Source organism: Amblyomma mixtum, chromosome 3 (assembly GCF_055824585.1).
Source record: "Amblyomma mixtum isolate Tamu chromosome 3, ASM5582458v1, whole genome shotgun sequence".
Taxonomy (NCBI): Eukaryota; Metazoa; Arthropoda; class Arachnida; order Ixodida; family Ixodidae; genus Amblyomma; species Amblyomma mixtum.
Window position 1 is genome coordinate 350,018,247 of NC_143014.1, and position 13,334 is coordinate 350,031,580.

A 13,334-nucleotide genomic window follows, 5' to 3' on the forward strand; every position below is an offset into this window, starting at 1 on the left:
TACACTTCTTATCAACCACATACCGACAATGTCTACCAACACCCTATCAACGGTCATCCGACAATTGGCCACCGTTATTCAAGACTCAAGTACGAAGAAAGTATAATTCCTACATCAACTTTTGGAAAAGTGTATGTTAACTACACAGTACAACACTTTTACCAACATAGTTTTATCACTTCAAAATCATTTTGTGAACACTATCCTGGACTGCTTAAAGAATAATAGAAGCAAAATGCAAATTATTACATGTATTGTGCACAAGTGTACATACGCGCTACAACACATGCATGATGCATCAAAATATTTTATGGAGAACAATAGAGGAAAAGAATATTGCCTTGGGCACACTTCCCCTCAGTTCCCTCTGAGTAACAATGACTGACACACAGCAATTGAAAAACATAACAGGTTTTAATTCACGATGTTTCGGCTGGAGGACCAGCCTTTTTCGAGTATAGTATAGCATTTGAAACAAAAGCTGTGTGCTTCAAATGCTGTAGTACACTTGAAAACGGCTGGCCCTCCAACCAAAACGTCGTCATTTAAATCCCGTTAGGTTTTTCTTACATATATACGAGGTGTTTCAGGGAAGACTAAGTATTTTTCAAAAAACAGGTATTTTGAGATGAATGTATGGCGTTTTCAGCATAGTATTACCAGTGTTGACAGGCACCAGAAAACTTGTGAAGTCTTACATAGTAAGCTGGTTAGCTAATTTTTATTAATGAACCTTTTCACTATCAGAAACTTCGTTAAAACATTAAGTTGGGCTAGTTGGTAACGGCTTGAAGCGGTAAGAACACACTCTCTTAGCGGTAAGAACACACACAACACCAAGACACACACACACAGGACACCCGCTAGACCAACTATCTTTACTGGACACTTGTACGACATAAATATGTATTACTGAGCACACGCAGGTGCCTCGTCATCGGCATCAGGTCTAACTACACCCTCCCCTCTCCTGCAAGGCATACGGTTGCGCCGATAAACAATCCCTTTTTCTGCCAATGCCAGGGAGGGAGTGCTTACACACATGTCACCCGCCTCTTGAATACGAAAGGCCTGGGAGCCGAGAAAAAAGAAAGAGAAATTATCGAAGTCTTTCGTATTTAGGAGGCGGGTGACATGTGTAAGCACTCCCTCCCTGGCGTTGGCAGAAAGAGATTGTTTATCGGTGCAACCGTATGCATTGCAGGAGAGGGCAGGGCGTAGTTAGACCTGTTGCGGATGACGAGGCACCTGCGTGTGCTCAGTGATACATATTTATGTCATACAAGTGTCCAGTAAAGATAGTTGAAGTCTAGCGGGTGTCCTGTGTGTGTGTGTCTTGGTGTTATGTGTGTTTCTTACTGCTAAGAATATGATTCCTTCACTATCAGAGTTAGGCGTCTAGTTGCCATTAGAGATTTGTAGCAGTTACATGCACTGGAGGGGTTTCTTTCCCTGTGTGCTTTCAAAAGCGCATGTATTTTTGCACGATGCAGCCAAATTTTGTCGAGCCACAGCAGCGAAAGTAATCATGTTTTGTACATTCCAGAAACTGATATGGCTACTACGACCAACTGGCTAAAAGTCTCTAACTGCAACCAGTTGCAAACCTGTGTTAAAAAGTTAATTATCAGAAATTAGTTAACCAGCTTACTAAATACACCTCACCGGCTTTCTGGTGTCTGCTAACACTGGTAATATTATGCAGCAAAAGCCATATTTTTGAAAACTACTTATTCTTCCCTGAAACACCTGGTGCATATAAATACTGCTCACTTTCCTGTACAACACAGAAACGAAATAATTTCTTCTGTAACATGAAAGTTCCATGAGCCACATAACAAACCCGTGGAAAAAAACTGCATGCATACACACACATCTCTCCAAAACAGCTAAAAAATCCCACAAAGTGAAACAATGCTTACACTGTCTTAAGACCAACATTAAAGGCTGCAAACACTAGCGAATTAAAAGCCAAACAGATGCCAAACATATGCTAAATGTCCCCATGGATGTAGATATTAAGCTATGAGCTGATTTTAATAAAAATGCATCAGCACAGAAATGCTTAAGCGACTTTGTTGGTGCACTATCCTGACACTTGTCCTCAATATCAGGCAGCCTGCTTGTTGTTAATCATCATCATCAGCCTGACTATGCCCACTGCAGGGCAAAGGCCTCTCCCATGCCTCTCCAATTAACCTTGTCGTTACTTGTCTGCATCACCAGCGGAAGAGGTAGCGTCCTAGTGATGAGACGTGTGCACGAACAGGTAGCCTCCTCCATGGCCGAATGCAGCAGCAAGAGAACTGCACAAGAAAACATTCAAAGTATACAGTTATAGTAACTTCTAATAGAATCAAACACGGAGAAGCAACAATCAGTTAAATGTGCACTAAAATACAGCACTCCGAGTGAGTTTGATAAGGCTACTGAGTAATAGCATAAGCAGCAGTCACAAGACTAGAACTAAATGTAATGCGTCCTTGAACAAGAAAAAGCTATAACATGCTGTTGTGTTCAATTCTGCTTCCACATTCGAAGACTGAATGATATTCACAGGAACTGACATTAACGTGTTACACCTAATTAGGCTACCACGAAGAGATATTTAGCCATTCCAGTCATATGAAGATAACATGCAGGCCATCAAATATGAAAATTATTTTGTGTTACTGATTTGTCTGCACAAAAATTCAGGCAGCTTTTGTTTTCAAAAGTGATGGCACAAAGACATTGCAATATAATGCACATGTTGCTGTAGATAATGTATCATTTGGAGCTATACCAGGTGTTAGGGGAAAATGTATGAACAAAGAGTACAAAGGTGAGCAAGTTCGTCAGGGCAAGAGTGGCACACTCTAAAGCAAATGAATCGAAATATTAAGGCACACACTGCATCAGATACAATACTTGTAAGTAAAGCTGCATGGAACTACAAGCGATAAAAGCCTCAGAAACGTGCCCCTAAGGGAGCAGCTGGACTGGTAGTTTTTTATTTGTCCCGCAGCACATCCCTCCAGTGCTGAGGCCTGCTCATATCTGTTTAAGTTAAGAATACAAGGGAAACAAGCAAACAAGTGTTCCAAAGAAGATAAAAATGTGCACTTAGGTTGTTCTTTAGGAAATTACCTGTCACTAATTGCAGCAATAAATACCTCGAGAAAGAAAATAAGTTATTTACACAGCTTATTACAAACCTTGATGGCACGGGAGAAAGGCAACATCAAATGCATCGGTTCAAGTAAAGCCAGGGGTCTTGTTAAGGTCACAGCAATATTTGTTGACTTAGGCTCAGCTAGTGTAATGCAATCAGTAACTGAACGTCGGCATGAAGAAAAATAACAATGCACCAATACTCAATTCCAAATGCATTTCAACTGTACAGTGCAGTCAGTTGTGACAAAGGGAGTGTGAAAGAAAACCTCAGCAATGCTCATGACATCGAATAAGCACCTTTCTTCTGTACATCTAAAATATAAGCTTTACAGGGTTTCATGTAATGCAAGGATAACCTGGTAAGGTATCAATTATTGATGCTAGCAACAAATATGCGTTTAAAGCAGAGTGCTCCACTTGAACGCCACTATTCAGTTATGCATTGCCCGTTAGGCCATGCCTATCACACCACTGGTTCACTTCAAACATGCCATACCTTGTAAGAGGTAGGTACTGCTGAAGTAAACCTATAAAATTTATTTGCTGCTTTTAGACCGCTGTATAAAGGTCATGAAGCAGATAATTGTTTTAATTTGGTCTATACTGTGGTCAAGATTTCCAAGCACGAGACGCATGAGGGAAAAACTATAAAAAGCATTTCACACTATAACACAATGCACTTGACTAGGGGAGTGCTTTCATGATGCCCGCAACATCTTTTCCCTTTCTCTTGGTCTTCTTTTAAAAGAAAAAAAAACGAAAGAGAGAGGGAGCCTGGACCAGATTTTTGGCAGGCTAAAAAAGACAAGGAAAATATACCCACTTGTCTACCTATCCTTTTACAAGTGGCACATGCTTGATATCCAGTGTCAATGGCTGATAGGCTGAACCAGCAGGTCTTGATGTCATTTTCCTCTGGTTGAGGTAGCATTGGCTCGATGACAGATGAAAGCTGGTGCAAAAGTAGCATGATGATACCGGTGGAGCAGCTGTACAGGGCTTGACTGCGGGTGCATTTGAAGAAAGGCTGCATTAGAGCCATGCTTTCATAAACATCACAGAAGGCACATCCCATTACAACCTCTAGCTGTTCAGTCCAATGTGTTCATGAGTGGAGGCTAATGATTAATTACCTATGCCTCCAATAGTTAGCAAAAAATGGTTTACAAAGCTTGTCATACTTTTCTTAAAGCTATTATTCGCGAATCACGTTATACTTTTATGGCTTCAGACTGAAAATGGGGGAATGACATAAATGTAGTGAACGTAAAAAAATAAAATGACAACAAACCTTCCATTGTGCGATTACCTCAGCTGCACTGCAATGGAATGGTTCTGCTATTTTTAATCGTCGTTTCGTTGACCAGAACTATCAAGAAACACAGCACTTGATGTGACTGCATGCGACGTAGAACGGGCAATGCTCCTTATCCAGTAAACACTCAGGCAGCAGAATCAAAAGACGCACGCCGCTACAAGCACTTTTCGTTCTTATGGTCTCCTTTTCACGCGCTGCTCCTGTTCAGTCGGAATAACGAATCAAGCAGCACCCCATAGTTCTCGGCGTGCAACCAAATTCTATCACATAACTCCTGCGCCGAGGAGCTGACGCAAAGAGCGTGAGGCGGCGGGTTAAAAGTTGCATAGTTGGCAAGCGAGCGTGTCAGAACACCTTCTCTCTGCAAACGATCGCGTGGTGCCCGCATTTTGCACCTCACTGCGAACAAGACGTGAAGACCAACCCAAATGCATTCGCAGCCCTCAATCATACCCCCGACACATCGCAGAAGTCATTTTCCAGTTCTGTACTTACATTTGTCAACGTTCACGGCAAGCCGTTTCTTCTATCGGGCATCGGGCGCCGGCCGCTCTCGGCGTGGTTGCGTGCAGTACGTCAGAGCAGTTTTTGAGCACTGCGTGCGCGTAAGAACGTCTTCCGCAGCACTGGAGCCATCTGTCACCTTCCGAGTTCAGTGACACTACCACAACACTAACGAGGCCGCACATTTAACACAAACAAACTGAAGAAACGCACCCACAACATCACAACCGTCGCACCCCGTCAACAAAGAGTCGTTTCAGTGTCCTAAAAAAGATAGTGTAGCGCGCGCGGCCAACATGAGAATCGCAATCCGCCGCCAGCGAACGGAAAGGTGGCGCTAATGTCGCCTAACTTTACACGCGTTAAAAAAAGAATTGATAAAGCCTTTTTTGCCACAAACTTGTTGCATTAAACGACAAAATATTTCGTTTCAATTACAAAGTCAGCAAATTGGAATGATTGAGGTGAAAAAATGCGACTACTCACAACCATCTGTTTCTGGCGGCGCTGCGAACGAAAGCTTGGAAAACCGGGCAGCATGCCGGGCAGCTACAGGCGACGCATCTGGGGCCAGGAAAGCCGCAGCCGCTGCACGGCTGCACTGTCTGCCTAGTTCTAAGGCTATAACTCAGCTCCCCGTAACTGCTTCGCAGAATAAGGAATGATGATGATGTTGCCAAACGCTACTGGTTTCGGTTTTTATTTTCGCATATTGTGTGGCTTAGCGTACTCTACACAGCTTGGCTCATGCAATTTAGTGTAGGGTACGTGTGTGTACCTAGGGAACACGAGCCTTCGCACGCCGCTCTAGCGTGACGCGCGAAACTTTCAAGGCTGCGCTGCAGCATCGCCTCTGTTTTGTGTGTGTTTATATCACGTCATTGGACACCTTGCATGCTCTTTGCTCGAGCGAGCCCCGCCGACAGTCGCGCTACCGTAGTCTTTTTGTGTGCTTCCTTGATTGCTTTTTGCCTCTGCCTTACGCGGTCCTCGGCTCGGCCTCACGTCCGCTGATGGCAGTAAGAAAAGGCGAAGAATGAACACATGCTTTCGCGCGTCTACTCCGTATGACTACGTTAAAACCCAACACTTTATTCCAGGATTCCTTAGTCATTGCATTACGGGAAGATAGAAAATACAGCTATCACCACGTTTTCCCTCGCCACAGCTTCGTACCGTGTTTGCGTTGAAGGAGATGCAAGTGAAGATGCGGAAGAGGCACTGCGCCTGTGCTTTAGCGGTGCTCAAAGTGGGGGCTGCTCTCACCCTAGCTTTTTCCATACTGGAAGCTCCTCTGTGGCTCAGTACTAGCGAAAAATGTAACAAGTCAAGAATGAGGGCTTATAGTGCTCCAGTTGCCGTGCACCTTCCTCATGCAAAGCCCTTGTTACCGCAGTTGAGTATAGCGGGCCGCTGTTACCTGTTTTGTTTCTCTGTACTTCTCTTTATAGTATCGGCCGCCGAACATGAATAAAAATTAATATTGCCTTGCCTGAAATTTCGCATGTACAGTCGCTGAGGAACGAAGCAACTTGAGTTCTCGATGCTGTAAGCCTGCACACGTTACACAGAATTTACTCAGAGCGCGAAGCGGTGCGGCCCTTTTCGCGCGGGGTTTTTCAGTCCCGTGCGATCAGCCATTGCTGGTCGCTCGAGGGGGAGGGTAGTGCGAGGGTTTAAATTGTGCGCTCCCACGTGGAGTGGCATAAAGTGTACCGGGCACTTTTGCATGGCGGGCAGTGTGCAGGGAAAGTATGCTTGCGGTGCAGGTACAGGAAGCTGGTGATATAATTTGGGCGCCATTTGGGCTAGCGAGAACGTGTCATTCAATGAGTGTGGAAACACATCGGTGCAATGCTAAACTTGAATTTTTTTGTAGCTCGCAACAATAATCCCTCTGAAACCTCAGAGCGAAACGCTCTTAATGCTAGTGTGTTTTAGCACCGTCGTACGGTACATCACTGTTCAACTGCACGTTAAAATATGACCTATCAAGAATTACAACAATAGCAACACCAACGTGTTTCGAATTCGCAGAGTTGTTGTACAGCTCTGCTGAAATTCTTTTTTAGTTCTGAAATGTTAAATCTGTTTAATGACTGCGTGAGTACAGAATTTAAGGACGAATACGCAGCAGAAAGCATTGTTTTCGTGTAGAATGAGCCATCAGCGAAACTGAATCGCTGTAACGAAGTCATCATTGCGCTTATGTAACACAATATGTCACTAGCTCCTATTTTTTCTTAAAGTTCTTTTAATTTCCTTGAAGTGCGAGGCAATAATACTTGAGTATTCTATGAATTCATTCACTTTGTACCAAAATTATTTCGTTTGCTGGTAACTTTTTTCGTAGACTTCATACAATCAAAAATTGTCACTAAATGTCTTCAATTCAAGGCACGTTTCTGAATTTCGGGATAAATGTTCTGTTATGAACTTTGCCCTTTTCCCCGCACTCGAAAATGCGAAAGCAGTAAAGCTAGTATTGAGAAAATTGAACTGAAATTTCTAAAAATCCACAGCGTGCTCGGCTATGGGAATGTGATTGCAAATTTTTGTTTCGTCTTCAAGGTTAGTCAAGTTGCCGCTTTGAAGTTGTCGGCTACAGTACTTGATTATTTTAGGCTTTTATTTGTTTATTCGCATCACCAAAATGCTTTCTCGGTTCGTAGTATATTTCTATTGACAGCAGTATATAAGCAAAAAGAAAATTGTATGAACTTTCTATCAACAAATGTTGATAAAATATGCCCTAAGAAAATGTGACTGCAAATGTTTGTTTCGTGTTCAAGGTTGCTTTAGTTGCATTGACATGTTAGGCTAGAGTACTTAATTAATTTAGGCATTTATTCTCATTCTAAAACGTTCTGTCGGTGTCTAGTATGTTTCTACTGACAGCAGTACATAGAAAGCAGTAAGGAAATTGTATGAACTTCCTATCAACGAATGTTAATAGAATATGCTCGGCTAAGGGAATGTGAGTGTAATGTTTGTTTCGTGTTCAAGGTTGTTTTAATAGCTTTGAAGTGTTCGCCTACAGTACATGATTTGAGGCATCTATTCGCATGACCAGAAATGTTTTGTCACTTTCTAGAGTATTTATGCTCACAGCAGTCCGTAAAGAATATAAAGTATTAAAATGGAATATATCTTCTGTTTTAAAACGTTTTCCCATATCCTGATTACATTCCAAACGCATTTGCTGCGAAAAATGTTGGTCGCTTTTCCATATAGTGAAATTGTTGACTAGCTGCAACAGATTCCACCATGTAATCAGGTAAGATGTCGTCACGATTATGCGAACAAGATAGTGTTAATCACCTCGAACACCATGGAGTTTGTTCATTTACTTCTCTCAACGTGTCAAACTGCACCCAGATTTTCTAGTAACTTTCTATTGACAGGAGTAAATACAAAGAAGTAACAGTCCACCAACTTTGTATTGACAAATGTACATAGAATGTAAAAATTATTTTCTAGTAACTTTCTATTGACAGGAGTACATACAAACAAGTAACTTCTACCAACGTTGTATGAACAATTGTTGATAGAATGTAAAAGTTACTACAAGGTTACTACAGTCCATAGAATGTTAATACAAATTCTAAAGAAAGTTGATATCCATTTTTGTAAGGGATATCTTCATTAGTGCTCCTGCTTCATACAGACACACACGCAAAATAAAAAAGACGCTCTCCATTTCTGTCTTTTGGCGTCACCTTTTCCTGAATTATCTCGTAACGCACAGAGCGAGCTGCACATAAGCAGGAGGCGATTATTGAGGAGCTCGGTGCTGTTGCGGTGATGCTCCGTCCATCGCACAGGGTGCCGTTCAGCCTATAGTGAGGCATAAGTACAGAATTCTTCAGAAAAAGGTGGAACACTTTGCTTCGTAATGTTCCCTGAAACCCAAAGGAGAAGGATTAACCTAGTTGGAGCTAGTTGGTTGTTTATATAGGATGACAGACAGCGCAAAACTACACAGAGGACAGAGAAAGGCAAGGCACGTCTGTGTGCCGTCTTCCCTTTCTGTGTGCTTTTTGTGTTGGTAGTTTTGCGCTGCTTTACAATGACAAGATGCCTTTAGTGCGAAAGCAATAGTTCACGAAGTGAAACCGCCTGACCACTTTGGGCGAAGCTTGCCCTGAAGGGTGACATCGGCCAAACTATAAAATATTTGCTGTGGCTTCGCTCAGCTAGGCCAGGATATACATAGCAAAAGGCGCGTTAGGCGCCGAGCTCTACATAATCGGCGCCTAACAACCATGGGAACCGGTTGCCATGGTTACGGCGCATGCGCAGTACTGGCCTGCGACGACCGCCCGAAATACGCCGAATACATTTTTAAAATAAATATTGTCGCGACTGGAACTACAACTCGCGCCGGCGCAAACACATCAGCTTTAGTGGCCCCTGTACGAGGACACTATGCCGGTCACGCCTTGTGTTCAACTGCAACACATCGTCTTCTTCAGCAACTAATATTAATATCAAACTAATATTCGCGCTTTTAGCTAGGTGGCGGTACTGACAGAGATGTGCATTGCATGCGTTGGCGTGAAGAAAGGTGTGGCAGAAGCATGGTCCATAGAGCAATACACGTTGGCATTGACAAGATTGATGCAGAAACGCAGCTGTGGAGCGTAGACCGGTGGCGTGCATTCGGTAAATTGACATTGACGATGAAAAAACGAAAACGCCTATAACTGGCTCTTTGGGTCTGTGGACACCTCAATCGCGCTTTCGTATCTGGTACGCGGTGTGGTCTACACCAGAAAAAAAACTGCGTTTTCGAACAATATTTGATGCTTAGCAATGTGAAATCGCCGACAAGTTTTTTGCTTATTTTACTCCTACAATTCTTTTAAAAAGGTACAATTTTCCGAATGAAACACCACCGCCTTTACATGTGTTTACCAAATGCTATCAGTGGGTCCTAGAAAAACTTTCCTTGCTGGGAGAAATGCCCTGTTATGGGGTTTTTCTTGTACTTTTAAAATTTTTTTTATATGATCTATGGTTAACTTATTTTGCTAATTTTTTTTCCGCCATTGTGACTGAACGCTATTTCTCTATAAGAATTTAAGTACCTTAACTGCCATCTGTTATCATTCAATTTCCTCTGGCATTCTTCACATAGTATTTTTCGTTCAGCTTCCCGTGCTCGAGCGATGCTCAGCCCATATCCCCCTTTACTGCCTCGTTTGTGGTTTTACCGTGCGCACTTAGTGCTAATCTTCCAACAGCTCTCTGATTTACTTCTAATCTCTAGTGATCTTCTCCCTTAACCACAGAACCGGATTCCCAAAAGTGTGCCCCGGCACCATTATTCCTTTCCAAATACCTCACAGTACTTCATATTTGTTGTACCCCCATAATGCCGCATATTTCATTGTCCCGGCGTCTTTTCAGCCGTTCGCCCTCAGAGATTGTTCGTGCTTTCTGTGTGCAGCTACCCTTCGCTTACCCACACCGCTCGACCACTCAGGGTATTTCATTGCCTTGTATTGTAAGCACCTTATGAATTGCATTGTTGAAAATCATCACACCTCCCTTAGCTACGCTGAAAGTGAAACCTAGAGCGTCTGCTTCGTCTCCACAACAATTAATTAGAATTTGCTAATCTTGCTGGCTATCAGCTCACAGTACGATATTGTCCGCACACTTTAAACCCGGGAGCCGTTGCTCAGCGACCTTTCCGCCCAAAATGCACGACAGATTATAACGTGGATTACTTCCTTGTAGCCTTCTTTCCATATTTACAATAAAAAACATGAACAGCAGCGGTGACAGATTACAAGCTTGCCTTAATCCTTTGTGTACCTCGACATTTGTCGTACTTTTTGCCCCTTCCCATGTAATTTCAACTGCGTTATCTCCGTATATTTCCTGTTGAAAATCAGTTACCTCATGACCGATACCTTCATTTTTTAATATGTTCCACAGTAGCTCCCTGTTCACTTTGTCGTATGCACCGCTTATGTTGGGAGGTCTGTTCTCCGCTTAAGCTGCTTCTGTGCATTGGGTAAGCACGAACAGGCTAGCATCTAAGCACCTTTCCCTTCCGAAGTACTCCGAGTATCCTAATACTTTCTACCCATGGCTGCATATATAAGTTCATCACCAGCATTTTTTCCGAGCACTCAATTTCGCGGAGTGTGGCAGTCACCAACCTTCCTAGCGCAGCAAGGCCTATACGTGACTCATCATACACGGTGCCACACCCATGATGCACCCATCTTCGCTTGAATTCAGCAGTACACAAAAAGAAAAGCATGGTGATGGTTGGCGCCCTTTTTAAGAAGATGATTTTGGAATCCACATCTTTCTCGGAACTGAAGGCACATTTTCTTGGTAAACTCCTCTAGACCACATGCACAGAACAGAGCATTATCACCGTAAGCGTTTTCATCTCGTCGTTCGTTTCTAAAAAAATTACGGAAAGTAAAGGCAAACGAAATGAAGCTGGAGAAATGAAAGAAGAATTCAACAGAATCTACCGCATGCGATCCAGGATCGAACCGGGAGAACCGGGGGGAGCTCTTCTAAAGAAAATGTTGCATTTTCGCCGGAAATATCCTCACGAAAACAAAGCCCCGTATAAAAGATAACTCGTGAATGATGCAGCATATGCCCCTCGGAGTATGTTCAGCGTATCGCATCTACCGGTTTTCATATTTTGTAATTAATACCCATGAAAATACAGAGCGACATTCGAGGGGGTGGGAGTTGATAGGGGATTAACCACGGCTCATTCGCATTAACTGCGATTTCATGAAGCTTAGTCGGTGCCGTTTTCTGGGGGTCTCTTTTAAGGGGCACGTTTCGTACTTTGGTTGTATGGAACTGTAGTTACCATCTTTTTGCATCTTGCCTATGTCTAATTCTTTAATGGGCGCGTATGTTGGATAAACGGTATCTTAAAAAAATTTCATCTAAATGGTGGTGATATTCCATGCTCCCGGGCACCACTCTTGCGAAGAGCCGGACTAGTAAACTAAGAATAACCAGTCACAAAAGACAAGGGATAACAGAAGGAGAGTTCACGCCACAACGACAGAAGTTGGTACATTGTACTTTCAAACGTTTTCAATTTACAATGTACCAACCGGCCCGCATTTCATCTCTTGAGCCGGACTTGAACTGTGCTGTTGTACGTTGTCATCAAGGACGAAAGAATGTCCCTGCGACAAGGTCTCCTGCAAGCGCACCCCCGTGCTTCTTGTGCTGTAAAAATTAGCTGCCCATGCGAATACCAACCGTGAGCGTATTCGTGTTCATTTCTTATTTTTTCCACTTAAAAATGTTTGACATGATCGGCTTGCTTTCTAATCAAGATTGTTACAAAATGCTTTTTATTTGCAAAATCGCTGGACACAGGGCGACCCACGCAAGGCAGCAGGTTCCGCGTACAAATGTACTTTCATTGTACCACACCAACAATGTTAATCACTGGCATCGATTTGCCACGTTTTACAGTAGACATTTCGTGGACTAGAACAAACGATGTATGGAATGGCAGGGTATATTGCGAAATCACAGCAGGTAATTGGACTAGATATGCAGCTGCTACCCCGACAATCGCTTCGACTTCGTCACCGATAGCCAGCGCCGTGGCCGCCGCGGTGGCACAAACTGGACCTTTCGCCATCACCGGTGGCGGGGCGCATTCGGCGGGTATCTGCTACAGAAAATCGAGCGGTCGGGCTATAGTAAACGCTTAGACCGACTAGGAAAAAATTCGCGATGTTTTGACAGCGAATTTTTATACCTCTTACCAACTCTAAATTAAAAACGCGGAAACAGTTTCCGTATCCCTGAAAATCCTGTTGCTGCTGGTTCTAATCACCTGACCGCTAGAGCATTGACCTAAATTCTGGAAACAAGTCTGCAGAGAAGAAATCATAAAATAAAATAAACAAGTTATTAATTTGGCGTTGCGAGTTCGTTCTGCTCTTGGTGCCTTGATGGGCCGACGGTAGTGGTGCCCCCTCGTGTGGAGCTCCCTTGCGTTCCACAAGTCTGAGCACCGAAGGAGGGCGAGGGTAAGCACGGAATGGGGAGGAGAGAGAGAGAGGTATAGACGCTTTACAGCGCGGAACTATGGGCGCCGCCATATTAGGTCAGGTGACCACTCTTCCATCGCTGGCCTTCTGACTCCGCTGCCTGCCTGCGAGGAAGCTTCACCTCCAAGGACGTTCTGCAGCGAGAATACTTATTTTGCTCGCAAAATGGATACAGGATTGGTGGGTGACACCAAGCTTTGGCCAAGCTTGAGCGGCCGTGTATGTGCGCTATTATTTGTGCATTTTACGCCTCTTTTCTCTTGTTTTCGTGTGCGCCTTCACGCCACATA